Consider the following 23,336-nt stretch of genomic DNA (forward strand, 5'->3'; position numbering starts at 1 on the left):
ATGAGCTGCAAGCTAATACAAACGTACATTTTAAGATTATTTACATACATCATAATGTCCTTTCCTTTTCCGTTCTATTCATCACTAGCAACCGTTACAAAAGAAGAAGAAAATGCACGAAAGGCGAAGATGTCAATCATCATCGAGAAATACAAGGATAAGGTCTCTTCTCTTCCCATGGTTGCCGAACATAATCTATGTAAATACGAGGGGTTTTGGTATAAGCGAGGTTTATGGCATCAAACCTCAAAAGCCGACTACTCGCTTGAAGTGATTGTGGCCTTGCAGGACGATTTCTTGGTAAGTTATCCAAAATCAGGTGCAACATGGCTCAAGGCCCTTGCATTTGCCATTCAAAACCGAAATAAGTACAAAACATGCAATGGTTCACACCCATTGCTCACTCTTAGCCCCCATGATTGTGTCCCCTTTATAGAGAGTTTGTCTTTCTTGAACAACCCTTCTTATGCTAATGGCCTCATGGCTACCCATATACCCTATACTTGTTTACCTAAATCCATCATTAGTTCCGATTGTCGGATTGTTTATTTGTGTAGAGACCCTAAAGATGTGCTCACTTCTTATTGGCACTTCTTCAACAAGGTGAGAAATACACCATTGAAAGTGGATGGTGCATTTGAGTTATTTATTAAAGGTGTTGTTCCATATGGAAATTTTTGGGATCATGCCATTGGGTATTACATGGCAAGTTTAGAACGACCCGATAAAGTATTGTTTTTAACCTTCGAGAATTTGAAGAAGGATTCCGAGAATGTGGTTAAGAAACTAGCCAATTTCATAGGTAACCCTTTTACAAAAGAAGAGGAAATTGATGGATCGGTGCATAAGATAATCGAGCTATGTTGTTTTGAGAACCTACACAAGGTAAGTAAGGTCGGAAAACAAACTTCTAAGGGTTTGTCCGACGATATCTTCTTTCGAAAAGGCATTGTTGGTGATTCAGTTAATTATCTTACGACTGAAATGATCCAAATTATAGACAAGATCACCAAAGAAAAGTTTGATGGCTTAAATATCTCATTTGAAGCATGAATATAAGTTACTTTATATGGTTATCAATGTTAAATAAGTAATTTATATTACATGTGTGTCGTTATGAACCACCTAAATAAACTTGTGTGCATTGGTGTGAGTTCGCGGTCTTTAGCATGTGTGAGTGGTTTTGGGATTTTTTAAAAGTTTTTACTTTTTGGTTTGTGTGTTTACTTTCTTGTAAACGTCCAGCTATGTAAGCAGTTTTATGTAATGAATAATACATATTGTTTATTGCATGTTCAATTATTTGTAAAATTTGATCCAACATTGTGGTATTAGTGCTTAAGGTTTTTATTAAGTGTGTGTTCATGCTCAATGATTTTGAAGGCCTATATTAAAATAAGATTTTGTGTTACGATATTTCATGATAATTGTAAATGAAAACAAAAATAAGAAACTGCTTAGAAATTAGAACCAAGCTAAACTCAAGACCTACATTTAAAAAGCACTTAAGTTTACTATGAGACCAATATACAATTTTGAGTTTACTCTATTCATTATAATATATATCTATATTTAATGATTTTTTTTAATTTAAAGACGTTAATTAAGTGTGGGCCTAATCAAGCCATTGCTTGGTTTTGATGGCCCACGGGCCGGCCCTGTGTGTATCAATCTTGTCAAGTGATATCCTCGTCTTCAAATTGTGCCGCATGCTTATTAATGTGGAAAGCAAGCCGCCTACCCATCGAATAGACCCCAAGGTGGGTGAGTTGCACCACCGCCAAAAGCCCTTTTTCTGAAGGACTGGCTAATGGAACACCACCACAAGTGATCTTCATGAGCCACATGAGTAGACAAAGATCGAAACTAAGGCTCTACAAGATATCAAAAAAGTATCATCGCTGTGAGAGATGAAGAACATCCAAAAGAAAGAACTTAGAATATCCATTTAGCACAAAGCTAGTGAGAATGTAAATGTCCCTAACCATCATGGATATCTATGCTATGATCCTCACACATGCCTCACATAGACATCACATGATGTCATACTTCACTAGACAATCTTCTTGATTTTCTTCTCCCACTAGTTTCATTATGCCATCTACAAATACCATACCACCTCACTCATATGTTCCACCATCTTCTTTCCCTGTGCACCATTATCTCCACAACCACACTCTTCATCACCAACAACCAACGTTATGTGTTTTTTTTCCTGCGTTGTATACAAAACGCGCAGGAATGGCACACAAATCAAAAAATGACCGTTACATGTTACCGTTGGAGAATAAAAAAAATTTATTTCTTTATATATTAAACCAACTAATTCCCAATCAAAACTCATCAAATTTATAAAAATTCTCTTTCAACTCTACAACTCTATAATTCCTTTACACAAAATTCACTATATATGGATCCTCCATCTATATATAAACAGTTTTTCGGGCCCGACCAACAAGCCGAGGACGTGGAGGAGGAACAGGCGATTACGAGTGCGATTATGCTCGCGACAAAGTATATTAGTTCCGTTACGAGTGCGATTAGCTCTCCACCCCCCGTTTCAAAAAGAGCATATATCGAACGAGATCGTGCCGAAGCCAACAACCGGCTGATGGCGGATTACTTCTGCGACTCGCCGAGATACAAGAACCCGAAGACCTTTAGGCATCATTTTCGGATGTCTAAAAATTTATTTATGCGCATCACCAATGATTTGGAGCGTGAGTTTGATTATTTTCAGCGAAAGCCTGACGCTAGAGGGACACTAGGATTCACGGCTATTCAGAAGTGTAGGTTCCCAGCAGGATCACACAGGAATATCTCGTAACACGAGGGTGCGGAATCCCCACGTAATACGATACGAGCGTAAGATAGATAATACGTAGAACCGATAAAACAAACTCACGGCACAATACTAATAAACTCGATTGTATTGCAACACTTCAACACGTGATATCAATAATCACTAACTCACGTTCGGAAAAACTTAAAACACGATAAGCCGAAGTGGAGGTTTAAATAGACCTCGACAACTTCGCCTAACATACTAGGCGAAGTTGTCATAACTTCGCTTATCCTACAAGTTCGCCTACATCCCAGGCGAACTTATACAAAACCATATTCAAAACCAAACAAACAATCTAAAACGATTACAGACACATACAAAACACAAGATACTGAACTACTGACATTATGCACCCCTTGGCAGTAGCTTCATATCTCTATCTTCATTCTCGTGTCTAGTAATCCCAAAAATCTCGTTCCACCCGTCTTCAAGCATGAACGCCCTGTCTTACACAGACAGAGACCACCCTCTGGTACTTCTTGGCTTCATCTTTCCACGCAGGAATGTAGAATATCTTCTTATCGTTTAGTACCTGCAAATCAGCCTGAGACAAATTTACCAAGTGCATGAGATCATACACTCTCAGAATCTCCTGTTCGTCCTCATCTTCCATAACAGCTTCAGTTGTTTGACTATCAACGTGCCACCACTTGAGACTCTTTAAAACATCCTTGGCCATTATCTTCATCGGCACTTCTTTCAAACACCGAATCGGCTTATATTTCATCACCATCCAAGGTTTGCCATCAGCTCGCATTCCCCTTTCCTTATCTTCAACTAACTTTCCTTTCTGAAGCTTTAACAACTCAAACTTCTTCTCTTTCACACTTTCTTTCCACACGATCTTCCCAATTATTCTAGCCATATTGTCATCACTCCTATTAATCAATCTCAATTTAGCCAAATCCTTCACCTCACACTCAGGCAAGGTATTGAGCGATCTCAAAGTCCTCTTAAAATACTGAATCCCATCAAAGCGTTTAATCACAAATAACTTTAACTGCTCATCATACAGCCAACAAATAATACCTTTCTTCGACTCAGCATACCCATTGATATTGTAACTCTTTTTGAACATTGTTGGAACCGCTGGCTTCTTTGTCTTAACAAACCACTGAGCATAGCCTTCTTTCCATCTCGGCTGTTCTTCCCACTCAGACTTATCTGACACATCCATATCTTGACTCACATTCACCTTGTCAACATCTGGAATATCATGTTTTACACTATCATCCACAATTTCACCTTCTTCTATCTCACTATCAATCACAATCTGTTCTCCTATCTTTTCAATCTCATCAATAGTTAACACATCATCTGTTAAATCATCATCATCACCCAACATTTCCTCATCATCAACAACAACGACATTCTCACCACCTGATCCACCTGATGTACCAGTTGACTCCCCCTGAGATGTGGAAGTCCCAAGAGTTTGTTCAGTTCTTGGCAACTCACCACCTGCACCTTTCGATGCATTGGGATCATCGTCTCTATCTTGTCTCTTCTTGGTTCTCAACTCGTCGCCCTTGCAGCTCGTCTCCCCCTGAGATGCTAAGAACTCTTTAAGAGCATCAAACAATTTACCGTGTTCAACAAGGAGGGACGACTGTAACCGGTTCTCTGCCACAAGTCTCTGGATGGCATGAGTTTGGATTAGATTAATTCTTGACTGTTCAGCAACCACCCGTTCAAGAGCTGCTATCCTCTCGGAATCTGATAAAGTAGCATCAAAATCATACCTTATGTGAGAAATGTCTTGAGCATACGGTGGAGGAATGCCCAAACTAGCTGGAATATCAGAAGTAGTCTGAAAAGTAACTGCGGGTGGTATTGAAACAGGCAACCCCGCAGTAGCAACCAACGTTGACTCAACAAATCTTGCAACAACCTCCGATGGAGTGACAGTAGGAGGTGGCAAGGAGACAATCTCCGGTGCTGTAAATTGAAACGTGGTCGGAGGAACACCAAAGGATGACGATGTGGTCACCACGGGAACACTTGAGGTAATCGGTACTGTCACAGTCATTGAAGCAGGAACCATAGTCATACCAGATAACGAGGGTGGAGAGAAACGTACCACCATTGAGCTTTCACCAACTCCTGAACTTTCACCAGCTCTGACCTTCTTCGATCTTCGTACCAACTTGTCTAACTCCTCCCATAGTCAGATTCACTGTCATCCGAGTCTTTCTTTCTCTTGCCTTGTATTCTTTCTTGTCTGACCAGAATCTGTTGTGCTTCAGCAATATCGTCAGTGGAGGAGTCAGAGTCGGTTCTCTCAGAATCTGCCACAGACGTAGCGACCATAGAAATATTCACACCAGATGCCTCAGCTACTGGGGCTCGAACCTCAGCAGCTGGATCAATTTGTTCCATGTCAAAGAACCCTTGCCCTCCAAAGGCGACTTCAAGATCGACCTGTTCTTCCGGAGCTGCAATAGGATCGCAGGCAGTGGTTGAACCACAGGAGGTGGTTGAGGAACATTAGCCTGTTGCGGTGCCGGGTCACGAAATTCATCTCTTGGAGGAGCAACATAAGCAGGATTCACCAAATAACCAAACGATGCAGTGTGTCGTGCACGAAGTTCTGGTTTGCTACGAGCACTTGATGACCTACATTGCGCAAAAATTCTCTTACTCACACTTTCAACATAACGGATAGGACGTCGTTGAGGCAGCGTAGGGGCTACGTGATTCAGAATCATCTGTAGGAATCTCGGGTACATCAAAAATCTTTCCCTGGCAACCGCACGTCTCTGACGATCAATTTCATAAAACACCATCTGACTAAAGCTGTAGGGCTTGTTGTAAGTCAGGGCAGTCATTGCAGATTGCATCGTTGCCCCCATACCGTCTGTACCAGCTTTACGACCCGACATGCACACTATCATCATGTGCATCAGAAACCGCCACTGATCTAATAAAAATCCCTTTCTCCGTTGAGTGTCACCTAACGGACCCGAATAACCCATACGCATAAACGCACCATCTCTGAATGGAGCCGGAAAATCCGTTGGATCATTTGTAGATTCAACCCCGAACTATAAAGCGACCCTTATTTGATCTGCCGAGAACTGTACCACCTGATTGTTCACTGTAGCGCGCATAACCGGAGGATCAACTCTACAGTCATATTCTACCGTTCGCCAAAAGTCTTCGATATTTGGTAGTGAAATGAGGAGAGTAGGCGTGATGGCGTGAAAAATACGTGAGCGAACGAGGAATGAAATTATCTCACGATAGTCGTCTATACCACTAGCATCCGGATCCAAAGTGATATACATGTTGTGACCCGGAAAGAACTGTCGGTTGTTGTCACCACCTTCGTCACCACCAGCACCACCAGCCCCTGCCACAGCAGCCATATCTGCACAACAAACGGTCTAAGTTAGAACATTAACGTAGCATATCATAACTTCGCCTATTACCATGAGCGAAGTTATGATATCTTTTATGTTTAACTTTGCAGAACCCAACTTCGCCTGAGTAAACAAATCAGAACACTTAGGTAAAATTTTCATGTGCAGTCGAAGTTAGTCATATGGCGAAGTTGAGTACAACTTCGCCCTAATCCCTAACTTCGCCTGAGAACAAACCAGAATACTTAAACAAAATATTCTTGAGGAGACGAAGTTAAACATATGGCGAAGTTGAGTACAACTTCGCATAAACCCTAACTTCGCCTCCATCTGAATCATCGTATTACGGAGATCCGATCATGGTTTTGTTTGGTAGTATTTGAGAATGAAAACATGAAAAGATTGTTCAATTGAGATCTAGAAGACCAAATGGGTTACAAACACAGTAAAAACAGATAGTTTATCGAGTGTTTAAAGGGTTGCACAAATTATGTCACAAATCGGATCACCAAGGCTTCTGATTATCACCATTAATATGAATTACAGGTTAAACCGATCCTACACACCTTTATCATAGACAAAAAATAGATAATAATGAGGTTCGTTCGAGGTATAAGTTAGCCGAGGGTTAGAGGTTTGTGGGTATAAGTTCGCCGAAGTTGTCGAGGGTTAGAGTTTGAAGAAACTTTGACTCGTTTGACCACCGAACCCCTCTTATAGTTAGAAGCAACCACATAGGCGAAGCTATGTTAAGTTCGCCCATCTGTTAAGTTCGCCCAATATTAACTTCGCCTATAGTCAACCTGGTGGTTAACTTCGCCTATTAGATTACCAATTAACTTCGCCTATAGTCAATTTACAAACAGAACCTTATAAAATAAATCAAAATGCAACACGCTTTTAAAACTCTCCGTTAAAAATTTAAACTTTACGATCAAAGAAACAAGTAAACAAGTCTTAAACCATTAGACAAAATAGGCAATGAAAATTTTAGTAATAAAATAAACGGGATCAAATTTCAGTCTTGACGAGGACCTGCATGTTTTAGAAAAGATCCGAACAGGAATCATACTAATTAAGAGGCTGTCACATAGATCCATGTTCAGCGGTATTATGACATAAAGAAACAGGTTGTAAGCAGGTATAAAACTTAGTATGGTTTTCATCGCTTCTGTGATACGGATTAGGTTCAATTAAGCTCAAACTTTAGATGGACATCACATGAGAGATTGTGATGCCTCCTATCTATTCTCAAAGCATATTTGGCTTTCCCCATGTCACCCCGAGTTGACTTCGACCCGTAGTGTCTGATTAAACAGTAAGCAGACATCGATCTTTAGAGTCTTCTTCCCGTTCTTTTTTTTATGCTTGAAATATTCTTTCTTGCCTCTTTCTTGATATTTGAAACAACATAAGCTTCAAAAGGCTTAACAATATACATGTTTTTTTTTTAATAAAGACATTAAGACAGCTTCAAATTGTAGACAACTGCAAGTCCCGAATCTGGATCACTGCAGGTAGTTGACACTATCTTTTCGGGAATCAGAACACTCACGGGCTCGTGTATGACTGGGTAATCACTTTTCTGCCTATCATTCGGAAAGATGTACATGGAGACATGCACAACTCAGAATGATTCTCCACATTAAATCGAGGAGATTTAGTTTGTATCACTTCTACTTTTACGCACCATAGAAAGCTACCATAACATACAATGACTGTTCTAGAGTCTTTTAGGCCTAATAACTTCACCAGTTGAGCACACAAAATCAGTTTTTCTATCACTTTCCGAGGATGGATCAGTTTTCTTTTAAACATCGTATAGAAACTTCTTACGAAGTTATAGACTTGAAAAATTATATCATCTCCCTAAAAAAAATTTAAATTCTATCGCCCCGATCAAGTCAAAGTCTTCAGGTAAACGGCTATCCTGAAGATCCAATGGATCAGCTGGACCGACCACATACGAGTATGTGTCCTTCTAACTAAGTATGAACGACTATTTTTCAGAGAAAGAATAAAAACCCATCATAAACCGCCCCGGTCACTTTCAGTCATCTGGTTAATGGCTATCCTCATAATCTACTAGTAGAAGTAAGGACCAAACATATTCGAAGATGTGTCCTTCAAACTTAAGCAACCGACATAATTTTAAGCGATAGTGATGTTTTTTTTTAAATAAAACGGAAAACAAGGTTACTCGGGATTGATCATCCCATTAAGCTCAACAAGATTTTGAAAACGGGATCGGTCAAACGCTTTAGTAAAAAGATCGGCAAAATTATCCAAAGAATCAACCTTTTCAAGCACAATTAATTTCTTCTCAGCACAATCCCGTATAAAATGATGACGAATGTCAATATGTTTAGTTTTGCTGTGTTTAACGGGATTGTTAGTTACTGAGATTGCAGCAGTGTTATCATTGCAAATAGGAGTTTGAGTGAAATTCAGACCATAATCGCGCAATTGCTGTTGTATCCATAAAACCTGGGAGCAGCAGTTTGATGCTGCCATGTACTCTGCTTCGCAGGTGGAAATGGCTACTGAGGTCTGCTTCTTGCACTGCCAAGACACCAATCTTCCTTCGAGAAACTGACACCCACCGGTTGTTGACTTCCTGTTCTGATTGCAACCTCCATAGTCAGAATTTGTGTAAGCTACCAAATCCAGTTCTCCCCCTTTCGTGTACCACAATCCCAACTTAGGCTTGCCTTTGAGATACCGCAAGATTCTCTTCACTCCCTTCATGTGAGATTCCTTCGGGCTTGCCTGAAAACGAGCACAAAGACAAACTGCAAACATAATGTCAGGTCTAGATGCAGTTAGATACATTAAAGAATCTATGATTGCTCGATATTGGGTGGGATCAACGTCTTCATCACTGTCAGAATCAGCACCCAGTTTGTGGTTGACGCAAACTGGAGTGTCAAATGGGGTGCTATCGTCCATCTTGAAGCGTTTGAGCACATCATGGACATATTTTGTTTGATGAATAAACATCCCATCTTTCTTCTGATCTACCTGCAATCCCAAAAAGAAAGTTAATTCGCCCATGGCGCTCATTTCAAACCTCTTCTTCATGACTGCTTCAAATTCCTGACACATGGTGACTTTTGATGCAGCAAAAATGATGTCGTCCACATAGACTTGAACGAGTAGAAAATCTCCCCCTTTTCTCTTGACAAACAGCGTGCTATCGATCTTTCCTCTTTCGAACCCATTCTCAAGCAAGTAATCGGACAAAGTTGCATACCAGGCACGAGGGGCCTGATGTAGCCCATATAAAGCTTTACTCAGTTTGTACACATGATCAGGAAAATCTGGGTCAGGGAAACCCGGAGGTTGTTCAACATACACCACCTCATCGAATTTACCATTAAGAAAGACACTTTTAACATCTAACTGGAACACTTTCATCTCTTTGTGTGCAGCAAATGCCAAAAAATAGTCGAATTGCCTCCAATCTTGCCACAGGAGCAAACACTTCGTTGTAATCGATTCCTTCTTGCTGATTAAACCCTTTTACTACCAGTCTTGCCTTGTTCCGTATGATTATCCCTTTCTCATCTCTCTTACATTTAAAAACCCACTTTGTACCGATAGCATTTACGTTCTGTGGTTTTTCAACTAAATTCCATACTTCCATCTTCTCAAACTGTGCTAATTCTTCTTGCATAGCTTCAACCCACGAGCTATCCTTTAGAGCCATTTGATAATTCTTCGGTTTAATCTGGCTGATGAAGCAGGTGTACAAGCATTCATTTATGATACCCGTGTCTTTAATGCTTGCGTAAACACATGTGTGTTCATCCAAACTTCTTCTTGTTTGAACACCGTCAGACAGATTACCTATCACGTTCTCCAAAGGGTGATTTTTGTGAATTCCAGTAGTCTGAACCGGACCGACTTCCAGATTGTTTTCTAAATATGAAGAGAGTTCATCAGTGTGTGATTGATGTTGAGTGTGAAATGGATTGTAGAATTCTTCTTCAGTAGAGGCAGCAGGAGTATCAACGGCACTTGACGAGGTTGGTTGACTTTCATCGTATTGCGGACGTTGCACAATTTTTTCCTCCTCGTCATACAGAATCTGTGAAGCAATTTTCTCATCAACTTCTGCAAAATTTTCCTCCTCGTCATACAGAATCTGTGAAGCAATTTTCTCATCAACTTCTGCAAAATCCAAGTAAGACACATTAAAAGATTTGAATAGTTTATCATAGTCGAAAGCTTCAGCGGGTCCCATGCTAGGCCTTGGTGATTTGTAATTCGTAATTTCAGAGTTACAGACCACCTCAACCTTGCTGTTCGATAAATTAAAGACTCTTCTGTTGGGAGTCCTAACAACATATCCGACTAAAATACCTTCGTCGGCTTTCTCACAAAATTTAGAGTTTGTCTTTAATATCGAACATGGGGACCCGAAAGGTTCGAGACCATTCAAGTTTGGCTTTCTACCATGCATAAGTTCATAACAAGTTTTATTTAATCTTTTAACAGTTAAAACACGATTAAGGATATAACAGGCTGTGGCAACAGCCTCAGCCCAGAACACCACGGGAAGTTTAGCATCTGCTAGCATGGTTCTGGCTCCTTCGATTAGCGTTCTATTCTTCCTCTCAGCTACTCCATTTTGTTGCGGAGTATACGGGGCGCTGTAGTGATGTTCTATCCCTTTCTGTAAGCAGAACATCTCCATCTGATAGTTCTTGAACTCTGTACCATTATCACTCCAGATGTACTTAACCTTTCTCCCAACAATATTTTCAACCTTGGTAATCAAGTTAATTACCAATTGAACTGTCTCATCTTTTGCCTTCAGAAAGTATACCCAAGAGTATTGAGAGTAATCATCGGTTACAACCAAGCAGTATGACGTTCCACCTAGACTCTTTACATTCACAGGACCAAAGAGATCCATGTGTAGTAGGTCTAGGGTACTGACAATTGAGTTAACCTTCTTGGAGTGATGAGGTTTTTTGTGTTGCTTTCCTTTCTTGCACGACAAGCATTGATCTTCAAAGTTAAAATTCTTCAAGGGAACTCCAAGCACCAGCCCGTTCTTGACAATGTAATTCATTTTGCGAAGATGTATATGTCCCATTCTTCGATGCCATAACTCTGACTCAGACTCGTTGACCTCATATCCATTACATACGTGTTCTTTTCTCTTGGAGCTTTCATCACCACCCAGGCCTCTGGTATCTTGAAACCAGGATAAAGAACGATTGCCTCATTTTTAGTAAATGCACCGTGTATTCTTTGTCACAAATCTGAGATACACTCAACAAGTTATGCTTCAACTCTTCCACAAAATTCACCTTCTCTAACTTCATTTTTCCATTCTTCACAGTTCTAATACCACTGATTCTACCTCCACTCTCTCCAGTGAAACTAACCCTTCCTCCTTGAACAGATTTCCAGTCACGTAACAATTTCTTGTTACCAGTCATGTGCCGGGAACAGCCACTGTCAACAACCCGCATATTGTTTACTACCCTGTTTGACTGTTCAAGCACAATTAAAGAAATATATTAAAATCTGGGGACCCAAGACCTACTGGTCTTGGGTCTCGATTAAATCTGTTGACCGACATCCAGTACTTTGGTTGCCCAAAGTCAGTTTGAGGATGGTTTCTGTAAGTTCTGAAAGGAAACCTTCTAGAGGACTGGCTATGAGGCCATCCAAACCTTAGTGAATTAACTGAATTATAATTGTTGGTTTCGTAGTTAACTGGGAAAAAATGTGACTGATTTCTTTGAAATCTTGGATTAGTCCAATGACTGAAATTTGGTGTGTTCACATTTTTACCAGTATCATAATTAGTATTCGTTTTATTCTCAGTTTTCGGAGGCCTCATACCTCTAAATTTTCTCTGTTTTAGAGGACAATCAGCAATAAGGTGTCCTACTTTATTGCATCTGAAACAACTTCTGTTTTGAAGTTTCGTCTCAACAGTTGTTGTAGATGTCGAGGTTGCATTACTACCCGTTTTTCTAACATATGGTGGGACGAACGGATTTAGGGAAGAATTCTTTTCATCGGGCTTATATTCCTCCCCACGTTTTAGTAACACTACATCTTCTTTTATCTCACCCAATTCGGATGACTTGTCCGAATTTGATGAGACAGAGCTAGGGACAGAAATCGCAATATTAGAACTTGACTTACTCATTTCGCTCTTATTAACTTCAGTTTCTTTAGTAGAAATTTTGATTGGAACTGTCTGACTAATCTCAACATTCGCAGATTGCTGATTACTAGGATCATAAGTATAGTTATTGTTATACGGTGGGGGAACTTCAGAAAATCCAATTCCTCCTGTGTTAACCGGGGAACGTTGAACACTTATGATGTGATCTAGCATTGCTAAAGAATTTCTAAATTGTTCAATTTTTCTGTTTAGTTCCACCACTTTTACCTGGTAATCAGCTATCTTTTTATCTTTTTCAGCAATTAGTTTGGTTTTTTCTTCTAACACTTCATAACTAAGATCAATTACTTGTATTTTTTCAGCTAGACTGGCTTTAAGACTTCTGATATCCTTTTCACTAGCTTTCATTTTTACCGAGTAACTGTTTTCTCTAGTTTTAGTATAGTGATGATCTTCTTTTAAGGTTTTAAATTGTGTGTCCAAACTAACAAACTGATCAGTTATTGTTTTCAATTGTTCAGACAGATTTTCACATTGTTCACAATGAAGTTCAGAACTTACCTCAGAGAGCTGATCGTTCACTTCTGCCATATATGCTTGATTTTCTCCCGTCTCCCTCTCACTTCCTCCAGTTTTGATGTTTACCAAATTAGCATGTTCGAACTTCCTCAACTTGTATATTCCAGTTGTATCTACCATTCTGTCTAGATACCATAGCCCTATTTTCACTACCACTCCCATTTTGTTGTGCAGGCCTGTTCTGACTTCGTTCGACTCTCTCATTTGTACATTCCTTAGCAAAGTGACCATTTTGTTGACAGTTGTAACATCGAACCTTTGATTTATCAAACCCTGGTCTTTCTCCAACGAACATTCTACCCGTTTTCTTCATGAATCTCTTTACCCTTCTTACTATCATAGCCATCTGCACTGCAGGTCCATCTCTTCCAAATCATCAGCATCGATCTGATCATAGTCTTCATCCAAAGTTGCAGGGTCGACTATTTTACCTTTGATGTAGTTCTCATAGGATGCAATGAAGGATGCATAGAGAGCAAACTGTTGTTCAGCTAATTTAACACTCATGGGAATCTGTGAGTAGTTGTATCTTGGAACATTTGACGAGAAATTTCCAGTTGTGGCTTGAGGTTTTGAAGGATTACTACATCCAGCTACGAAACATACGTCACCATCCATATTGAGAATCACATGACCATCTCGAGTTGAGTTTGAGTTTGATTCTCCCTTTGAGTAGTAGGCAGAAGATTCTGATTTTGAACTTGAGCTTGGAGAGACTTTCGCACCATACATTCCTGGATCCTGAGCCTGATCAGTTGGTGTCTCCTTCCGAACCATGTTAAGTTCAAAATTTCGTAACTTATTGACCACTGTTTCCAAATTAATATTGGTAAAGTCTTTATCTTCTCTCATTAGAACAGTGTACATTTCCCATTTCGGTGGAAGAGCATCAAGAAGTTTCTCTACTATCTCTTCTTCCTTGTATTCAATGGAGTAATTACTTAGTTCGATCATCAAGTGATAATATCTTGTGATGATATCGTCAAGTGATTTATTTTTCAAATACTTGAATACAGAGAATTGGGTTTTTAGCAGCTTTGTCTTGGAAGCACGTATCCCCACATTACCTTCATATCTATTTTCTAGTGCTTCCCATAGCTCTCTAGCAGTTTTGTATTTCTTGAAGGTATGAAGAATCTCTTGTGGAAGAGCCATTGTTATAGCTGCATGAGCTTTACTCTCTGCCTCATACATTTTCTTTTCCTCCTCTTCCATCTTACTGTACTTCTTAATCTGTTCACGACCTTCAAACAAGGATGTTGGTGGAATGTATCCGTCTTGAATGCAAACCCACATCTTAGCATCTTGATACTTCACATACTGTTCAAACCGATCTTTCCATGCAATGAAATCGGTACCCTTAAGCATTTTTGGAGCTTTACTTGCTGAACCGGCTTCAACCTCCATCTTTACCAGTTCGGTAATGTTTATTGAAGTCATAGTTGAAAGAAACACGACTCGAAATAAAAAGAAAGTACTTTTTGTGAACAGTGATCAGATAGCGAAGTTATTACAACTTCGCTTGAAGCTTAACTTCGCTTGAAGCTTAACTTAACTTCGCTTGAAGCTTAACTTCGCTGAACACTCAACCTCGCTACTTCCTAACTTCGCCTCTTATTAACTTCGCCTTCACAGTAACTTCGCTTAAACCTTATAAGTTCGCTTAAGCCCTACGTAAGTTGACGACAACTTCGCTTGATGAAGACAAGGTTTTGCAGGTTTTAATTGGATGTATTGCGAGGTATGCGGAGGTGTTTTGGGGTATATTTGATGGTGGAAGATGGGCAAGACACAAAAACTAGGTATTTCAACGTAAACTCGTTCCGCGAATAGTCGAACGGAACGATCTTAACACCCGTGTGATAATCCCGAACCACACAATCACGAGCAAATGCTCTGATACCAATTGTAGGTTCCCAGCCGGATCACACAGGAATATCTCGTAACACGAGGGTGCGGAATCCCCACGTAATACGATACGAGCGTAAGATAGATAATACGTTGAACCGATAAAACAAACTCACGACACAATACTAATAAACTCGATTGTATTGCAACACTTCAACACGTGATATCAATAATCACTAACACACGTTCGGACAAACTTAAAACATGATAAGCCGAAGTGGAGGTTTAAATAGACCTCGACAACTTCGCCTAACATACTAGGCGAAGTTGTCATAACTTCGCTTATCCTCCAAGTTCGCCTACATCCCAGGCGAACTTATACAAAACCATATTCAAAACCAAACAAACAATCTAAAACGATTACAGACACATACAAAATACAAGATACTGAACTACTGACATTATGCACCAACAAGAAGGTTACGTCAGCCGTACGCGTGCTCGCCTACGGAAACACGACCGACATCAACGACGAGTATTTAAAGATGACCGAAAAAACAACTTGGGACACCTTGGAGTATTTTTGTTACGGTACGTTTTGTTTTTTTTCAAATAGTTTATCACTTGTTTACTGTGATCATTTATTTTATAAAAGTTTTGTAAAATATAGGAATATTTAAACTATATGGACCACATTATCTGAGAGAGCCCAACGTTAACGATCTACAACGTCTTTACGAGACACATACAAGGGTGCATGGTTTCCCCGGCATGATAGGGAGTGTAGATTGCATGCATTGGGAATGGGCTAATTGTCCAACTGCATGGCAAGGTCAATTCACATGAGGTGACCAAAAGGGACCAACGGTCAGCCTTCAAGCGATCGCTTCATACGACCTTTGGATTTGGTCGGCATTCTTTGGTTTTCCCGGTTCCAACAATGACATAACCGTCTTAGAGCAGTCTCCTGTGATGGAGAGTTACATATATGGGACTGTTCCCGTCGCTTCGTTTTGGGCTAACGATAACTTCTACAATCATGGGTACTATCTGGGTGATGGAATATATTCAGAGTTTGAGATAATCGTTAAAACATTCAGAGATCCGATGGATGAAAAAAGACAGTATTTTAAGAAAGTGCAAGAGTCTGCGAGAAAGGATATCGAGAGGTGTTTTGGTGTTCTTCAACAACGATGGCATTATGTTAAAAATCCTTGTCGTCTGTGATCTTTAGAAAGAATGAGATGTGCTATGTATGCGTGTATCATAATGCATAACATGATCATCGAGGACGAGGGAAGAGCAATATGTCCAACTTTCATACCGGACCCGGATCCACCACGGACTCCGGCAAGTATGGAGCAACGACTCGAAAACTCGGATTCCGTGCGGTCAAGAGAGATACATAACGCACTAAAGGAGGATTTGGTCCAACATCTTTGGATGTATCGCCTCTGCCTGGTGAAAACGATGATCAAAACGAGGGCAACAATGAAGACGATGATGAAGACAACGACGACGGTGAAGACGATGAAAACGACGATGAAGACGACGAGATCGACGACGACGACGAGGGCGACGACGACGAAGAGGGTGAAGAGACGAGGGCGAAGACGATGACAATGACAACAACGACGAATAGTTTTTTTTTTGTTTTCATGTAATATTTATTTAATAAAATATTATTGTTATTTGATTATTCTTATTAAAAATTAAAAAAAAAAAAAAAAGTGTAAAAGTGACTGGGCGCTACGAGGCGCATAATGCCTGGGGGTGGAGAGTTATGACTACAGCCTGTTTTTGTAAAAAACCATAATTCTGACTGGGCGACACGTGACGCATAATGCATGTATGTAGAGAGTTATGACTACACATAGTCTAACTAATAAGCTACTCTACTTCTAAACAACCACCTACCGGGCCTCCTAGCTACCTCTAATCGATAACCTACCCCGCCTATTATTTCTAACCGGTCACCTGTCTAACCCCACCTCCTACCATTAATCGCCCGCCCTACATTACCCAAGGGCGTATCTGACGGGATTGGGGGGGGGGGGTGTCGATCACCCATATAGGTCTGAAAATTATAAAATGAATTATATTCTTTTTTAACTATGTTTTTAATAAAAGAAAACCCAAATTTAATATAAGAAATCAGAAATACTATTTACTTATTATATATATATATATATATATATATATATATATATATATATATATGAGTTATCCAATTTATATTTTATTTAAAGGCCAGATTTTTACTTCACTTCGGCCCAAAAATTTTTAACGATTCTTGGGGACCGCCAAGACATTATCCCTCTTCTTGACCTTCTCATCTAAAGGTCACACATTCTTGGACAAGAGATTCTTGTTTCATTAATAAATATTATACCTCTTAAATCAACAACGTTTGTTGGTTTAATGCTAGTGGATGAGAGGAAAGCTCCATAGTTAACCGTGCTCAGGTGGAAGTATTATTTGGATGGTTGACCTTCTGGTCTTCACCGTGATAGCAAAAAACAAATATGTGAGCTCTTCGTGAAAAAGCGGACAATATTAGTTATGCGAGGGGCCGGATGTTACATGATTCCACTCGCCAACCTAAACACTTCCCTAACCAGTTCTTCTCCATGTCTCCTCCACTCCTACTTATGAATCTCATACCTTTCTTCAGTCATGTCATAATCTCCGATATGGTGCAATGCTATACATTCGAAGATTGTTGTTATACACTCCAACAACATTTGGATATTGATGCAATTAAGTCCTTCTTAGTTAAAATTTGTTGGGTGTAATTGGGTTTACAAGATCAAACATAACCCGTTTGATTTGTTAGCTCATATACATATCAACTTGTTGCAAAACGATTTTATCAGACATCCACAACGAATCTACGACTGTCAAACCTACAACTATGAGGTTGGTTTCATCTATCGCTTTCTCTCGTAGTTGCGCTATTAGACAAGTGGATGTCAACAACGCATTTCCTGATATTGATTATCCGAGACTATGTATATGACAAAATAACCCTAGCGTTGTTCAATGCACTCTCGTTGACAATGCTTATTGTAGTGAGGCTATTTCGCGTTTATAGGTGAAGCTAAACCATGTTGAGAGAGAAACCGCAGTAGAAGATAATTATACATACATGAACTTGGATCACATTAATCACCCCTTAATATATGTAACAAGAGGGTTACAAAAATAGAATAGCCAGTTATTATATCAACCACCCCATACAAAAAACTAACAAAATTACAAACATATAATGAAATCTTAACTAGTAAACATGGTAACCATTATCAGAGCTTTCAATGTCCGAGTTACTAGAAAACGACTGATGACTATTCTTAACACGACTATTAAGACTACTATTAGGCGTGCCATCCTTCTTTTTTTCCCCCTTTCTTCTTCTCCGCCATTCTCGCTTTCTTGACCATTGTTCCACCAACAACACACCCAACCCTAAAAGCACAACTAACGTGCATCCCACCCCAACAATCATCAATCCAATGTCCAACCATCTCGAGCCTGGCTTATGTGGCAAAATGGTCCATGTCGCAGCAATATAGGCTGCGGCCATGAACATAGTAGACACCCACATAACTTTATGTGTGGCTACTAACAAATTCATCATTGATTTCCGTCTAAACGGAATCACACTAACTAAAACACTAACAATTCCTAGAGATAAAAACAATGCTATAATGTTGCACACCTTAAACGGGAGCTTTGTTCCCATTTTAGCCTTTCCGGTTTCTTGACTAAAACCGCCAGGAGGGTTTATTCCAGCTGAAGACGTAACGGTTGCTATCAAAACTGCAACAATTGTTATCGTGTTTCTTGCATTTCATAAACCCTCGTTGTGAAGCTCTATTTGTTTCGATCTTCGATGAGTTTTCTTTCTGTAGTGATGATGTTGATTATGTGGGGATTCCATTTTCCCATTCGTTGGGGATCTATGTGTGATTAATTTGTGACGAACTACTTCTGGGATGTCTCTAGGGGGTAACTGGGCACATGTTTTTGCACCGGCATCTATAAGGCCTGGCATAATTTGGAGAATAGCTGAGTTGCTTCCATTGGCTTCGACTATATCTAGTGCTGTGTACCCTCTTTGATTGATGGCGTTTACATCCACTCCATGTTTAAGTAAATATGTCACCATCTGTTAATTTGTGTGTAACAAACAACAATTAATAAAATTATAATAATAACTAAAGAGCTAGATGTATTATGTATAAATCTATTTATACTACTAAAACAAAACTATTTTTTCATATGTCATTCAACTAGAGTAATCAACTAAAATGTCAACTAAATTATTATTTCATATATACAGATGTAACTCTAAATGTTGTATTAAATGAGATTTTTATATATTTATAAATTATAAAATTTTAATTATTATTATTTTTATCTTAGGAATACATAAAGTATGTTATTAGGTATATTATTAAATTTAACTTTTTTATTGTACTTTTTTAACCATCCGTGTATTCCACGAGCTATATCCTACAACAATTAACAAAATTATAATAATAACTAAAGAGCTAGATGTTTAATTTTTTTATATAGATAAATGAGTTAGTAAAAAAAAATCACAGGTATCACTAACCATCGATCCACACATCATAACCTGCTAACTCGTTTGGATAAATGGATTACACTATTCATTACATGTTCATGAATGTATTGTGTCAGCTATAGGGTTGATATTTTTGACATAAATATGTAAGTATATGAGTTGTGTGTGGGTTCTAATTCACCGAACATGATTGACACCCAAGTCACTCTATTGAAACCTAATTTTGCCACTTATAAAGAGATTATAAAGATGTACAATTACCGTAGTAAGTTTTCCGGCCGTCGCTAAGTGTAACACTGTGTTGCCCATCATTGTCTTGTCTATTCACAAGTTCTAGGATGTTAAGTGTCTCCATTAGGTATTTTAGTCCATCATACTGGTTATACTTAACTGCGATATGAAGAATAGTTTCGCCATGGTTGGTAACCATCTCAACGGATTCAAGGCTTATCTTGATTATTTCACCAAGAACTCCAACCCGCCCTTTCATTGATGCCCAATGTAGGGGTGTCCAACCTTTGTGATCTCAAAGGTACATGAGATCCGGCTCGAACCATAGAATATCTCGTATTGTGTCTATGTGACCTTTACTACAAGCTAGATGTAACGGTGAGTATCCTTCTGAAGTATACTTTCTTGCAAACTCCGGTCGCACCTTAAGTATCTCCTTCACAATTTCTATATAAAAATATATGATAGAAAAGTTAGTATGCAAATTAAAGCTTAATCACATCGGTATACAGTTCGGACCACATAGGTTTTTGTGATGTTGGTCGACATATTTTTATTTTTAAAATATGCATAAATATAATATTATTTCTCTCCCCAAAATTAATTTGTGACGGCATTCATTTGAATCATGTAAAATTTTTTCTATACTAAAAATTAATTTAACGACCACAAAATTATCAACCGTGGGGCGTGGGTACGTACGTAAGCCACAAAGATTGAAATGAAATTTATCATGGTTTTTAACTTTTTATGTACTTTTTGGTTTTTGCCATGAGAACTTGTGATGAGTACAAGTATGAAATTTCCTTTTTTTTTGTATAAATAAATAGTGTTTATATTTTTTTTTATTAATAGGAAATTTTTATATATAACACAAACCGAGCTACATCTGGATAATGGGTAAGCGAGCAACAAGTTGCGCCGCTATCCCCTTTTGAATCGCAAAGTTTATATTTAAATATAATTTATATATTTATTTACATTATAATAAACAAATAAATGATTAAAATAATAAGTGAATAATTATGAAAACACATATATAAAAGTTTTTAATATTTAGCAAAAAATGGTCTATAAAGATGGCCCAAGACCGGGTGTAGTTGGAAGAGGGTGAAACGCTCCCTCCTTAAATTCTATTGGTCCACCATTTGCATGGCTCACCATTAAATTTTTCAGGTGATTTGTATAAAGTGCTGGGAGATCATGAATTGAAGTTCAAAGCGCCTCATAATTGTCGTAAAACTAATTGGTTGAATTTCAAAAACCAGTCAATCGACAAAATGAGACAAGTTTCACCGGTTTTCCTTGTTAACTCCAAACCGTACATTTCATTTACGTCTAAGTCCATTGGCTTGTAAGTTGGTAACCAAATCGATAGCGCAATTGACATGTTTGACCGGTAGGATCACCCTTCACACACAAATCATAGGTGATACTAGATATCTAATGTGAACGCGTAAGTCAAGTAAACGCATAAAGTCGATCGACTTTTGCTTTCATGTGATGTGATGACACAAAATTTTTAAAACATGTAGGGCCTTAATTCTGGGGTGTGGAACGAATAAGTCGTTGAGCATTTATCATCCACTAATAATTGGTATACTGTGACTTGATAGTTGATACAAAAACTAGTTAAATCACATGTATTAATCAAAGTATAGTTTTTAGTATAGAATACACCTTTTTCTATCAGTATAGTTTTTAGGAGTTAAGTGTTATTTAAGTACATGTGGTTTGGTTAACTACGCAATTTTAGTGCATGTTCTTTATTTTGTGCAAATGGTTACCTCAGTTTCAAAAAAAAACTTTCAATTTTAGTACTTTTTTCTAACCCCGTCTATTTTTTTCGTTAAGTCAGTTATAATTTGGTAACTTCGTTATTTTCTTTGTTTTTTTTCTTTTATGTTAAACGCTTATAGCTTGTAAGCCCTAAATCCCCAAACTAAAACATCAAAATCCAAATCCTAAATCCCTAAATATCGTAAAAATTCAAACCCTATGATGATATGGAGAAAGGGTTTGAGGATTTATGATTTGGATTTCGATGTTATGATTGTGGATTTGGGGTTTACAAGATATAAGCGTGTAAAAGAAAAGAAAAAACAAAGAAAATAACGAAGTTACCAAATTATCTTTAACTTAATGAAAAAAATAGACGGGTTAGAAAAAAAATACTAAAAATGCAAGTTTTTTTAAACTGAGGTAGCCATTTGCACAAAATAAAAAATAGGTACTAAAGTTGCGTACATATTTGATCAAACTACAGGTACTAAAATGACACTTAACTCTAGTTTTTAGTATGGTATACCATATTTAACTATTTTTTTTTTCAAAAACGACGAACACCGACTAAACTCATGAAAAACTTTCAGGATGTTCGATGTCGTGAGAGGTACTTACTATCATAAAAGTATAAACTGTAAAGTACTATTAGTAATAATATTATAAACCTGTGTGTCCAGCAGCTGCAGCAACATGTATAGAACACATAAACGCATCAAGTTCATGCACAAGCAGCCATTGAAACCCTATCAAATGCTTCACCACTTCCACCTTACCTCTCTCACACACCACAAACAACACACTCTCGCCTCTACAATTCACCTTTCCGATCACCCCTTCATCCGCAGCCATTAGCATATTCATCACCTCAACCTCACCTTCTCTACACGCCTCATGCAACGCGGTCTCCATGTCCCCGTTCTCCACCTCCACCATCTCCGGCCACCTTTTTAGTATCTCAGACACTAGTTCAACGTGACCGAACCTTGCGGCCAAGTGTAAGACGGTGTTTGAGGATTCGGACACCGTTTGTGTGATTTGGGTTTCGTTTTCTTGAATGAGTTTAAAGAAGGTGGTGGTGTCACCTTTTAGAACTGTCTCATAGAGGAGACGATTCATGATGGTTTAATTTGGAGTAAGAATACAAATTGATAATATGATTAATGTATATTGGAATTGGATATATGGCTTTTTGAAGACATGATGAAATTATGGTTATTTTAATTTTCAACAAATGTAGTTACTAGGATTGTTCCCTCTTGAAATTTCAGAGAAAGTACTTGTGTTGTTGTGTGGTTTAATCATCCTAGAGTACTTTCAAGTCTTGCATGAAGTCGTCTTATGATGATGTTTTAATAAATTTATTGTTTTGTCCAATTGAATATATTTAAAATGTGAATAAGAATAATTTTATATAAAAATAATCTAAGACTTGTTACTCTATGTTATAGATTACAAATCTAATAATTAAACTTACATACATGCAAATTAATCAAAACCTTAAAACATCCCAAAACAACTTCAAAACATGTATACCTAAATCATTTTTTAAATCACTAACCTTAAACAAATCTCAAACATGTTTCGGTTAGAAAGGGATGGCGTACTAGCCTACAATGAGTCAATGTTGGAATTGAAAGGAGAGAAAATAGCAGTAAAGTACTACCGTGTTCTTAGAGATGACTCAAATTCTATTTTCATATAACAAATATTAACTTAGGTGTTTTCGCAAACAAAATAAACTTTTTCTTCGTTGAATTAGACCGTATACGTACGTCACGTTGAAGCAAGTTGAATTATTCAATTTATTGCATCAAAGGTATAATCTATAGAATACTATAAAAATTAAACACACGAGTTTGATATTTACCTTTAATTAACTAGGTTGAGTAATTTATAGATTCACTCGATCTTCAGAATATTATTATTGTGGTACAAGTGGTACAG

At 38.3% G+C, this 23,336-nt stretch overlaps 2 pseudogenes; one reads left to right on the forward strand and one right to left on the reverse strand.

Annotated features, from left to right (window-relative positions):
- Positions 1–1,079, forward strand: LOC143622909 (flavonol 4'-sulfotransferase pseudogene; annotated as a pseudogene).
- Positions 1,080–18,043: 16,964 nt separating this feature from the next.
- Positions 18,044–22,510, reverse strand: LOC143622841 (uncharacterized; annotated as a pseudogene).
- Between the last annotated feature and the right edge of the window lie 826 nt (positions 22,511–23,336).

This window comes from Bidens hawaiensis, unplaced genomic scaffold (genome assembly GCF_021521415.1).
Source record: "Bidens hawaiensis isolate Kalapana, Puna unplaced genomic scaffold, B.hawaiensis_p1.1 tig00003244_1, whole genome shotgun sequence".
Classification (NCBI taxonomy): domain Eukaryota; kingdom Viridiplantae; phylum Streptophyta; class Magnoliopsida; order Asterales; family Asteraceae; genus Bidens; species Bidens hawaiensis.